This window comes from Osmia bicornis, unplaced genomic scaffold (genome assembly GCF_907164935.1).
Source record: "Osmia bicornis bicornis unplaced genomic scaffold, iOsmBic2.1, whole genome shotgun sequence".
Taxonomy (NCBI): Eukaryota; Metazoa; Arthropoda; class Insecta; order Hymenoptera; family Megachilidae; genus Osmia; species Osmia bicornis.
Window position 1 is genome coordinate 33,231 of NW_025791110.1, and position 1,679 is coordinate 34,909.

The following is a 1,679-nucleotide window of genomic DNA, read 5'->3' on the forward strand; positions in this document are numbered from 1 at the left end:
GGTCGTACCCCGCAGAAAATGCGATTTAAGTTAAATTTGATTAAATTGATTAAGATGTAATTTGAAAAATGTAATAGAGTTCAAAGTTCAACAAAATCTAAAATTGGCAGGGAACTAGAATTGGTGATCCGCAGTTGAAGACAGCGATAATATTATAATTGAGAGTTGATACGGGTCAAACCTTCAATTTTAAACTTATCATTAAATACGGAGGTAATTAGATACAATTCCTGCGAGAGAAAGTTGGTGCGGATTGCTTTCAAAATTTGTTTCCAGAGAGAGAAGTAGGTGTTCGGAAAAAGGAGCATATCTTAGAATTGTGTTATCAAGATTGGAATTTAAGATTAGACGTGAGAGCTAGAAGTATTAGGGCGCCTCGTCAGGCGGGTGAGAGGCACGTACAAGCAGGTGATGAGCGGATTACGTCACCCACTCGCAGGTAGCGGCCGGAACCGGGTAAACGAGTCACCCATCGGCCGGTGTCCGAAGGAATGCGAACGGGCCTCGTCCGTGCATGTCGGCTTGTTGCTGCCTATCTAGAGGGGCTAAACGCGCGGTGCCTTTTAAGTCGCCTTTGATGACAGGCTTGGGAGGCTGGAGACGTATTCTGTAACCCCTGCCTCCAGGGGAGACTTGATTCTCCACTTCCACAGCAAATAGGATCTGATATAATCCAAAGTCTGGTCTATGCTTTATTAAGTCAACACCCTTGACCGTTATTGATCAGTGAGTGCAATTGATTTAATTGTAATTTATTCACGTTATTAATGTTGACTTGATTAGGTCCTTTCATCGAAGTCTTGGTAAGTTTTGGGTTGCCGGGCTTTGTTGAAGACGACCACGAGACCCCCGCTTCGATCGAGGGGAGGCGAGAAAGTGAGGGGAGTGTGCCGAAGCGCGTGTCTCGAAAGCGGTTCTCATGAGTGAGGGACTACCCCTCGCAGGTTCTCCCAGCCACAACGATTGCCGGCCGCTCTGGATATAAATTGGAGCACCTCGTAGGGGCCTTCATTTAGTACACTTCTAACTGGGGATGTCGCTAGTTCGCGCTGTTTGTGGTGCTCCGAATCGAAGCTTGGAGCAATACGCGTGTGTCGATACGTGCGCCGTGGAGCAGTGAGGGGTTATTGTGCATAACTAAGCGCAGCAGATCAGCACAGCACACCACAGCACATTGCTCATCCTCGCAGCGAAAAGGACCCGCTGTCGCCGACAACGCCCACGCGTCAACGCGTCTATAGCGGAGGCGGGTGAAGAAGAAGAGGAAGGAGGAGTAAAACAGAGGAAGAGCGACGCAGCCGATCACTATTAGTCATCCTACGACAAGCATCGCTGAGTAAGTAAGTATTGAGTGATCATTTGTCGATTAACGTTTATCGCACCATCCTTGTTTGTTCAGCCTGCCCGTTACTATTGTTGCTGATGTTGGTGTTAGTTCCGCTGCCGTTGCTCCTATTAATACGTAGCTGGTTAGTCCTTGATTGTCAACCATGCTGGATATTGGCCGAATACCGACTGAAAATAGCTGTTCGGTTTGCCGGTGTCCTGATACTAATTACTTAGTTCTATCCTTACTCTTGATGATGTTGATTGAATTAGTTCGATCTTGACTAGCTTAATTAATTAAATATATTCAGTTAAATCCTGGCTTGGCTTGACTTCGCTTCACGTTGTCGAGT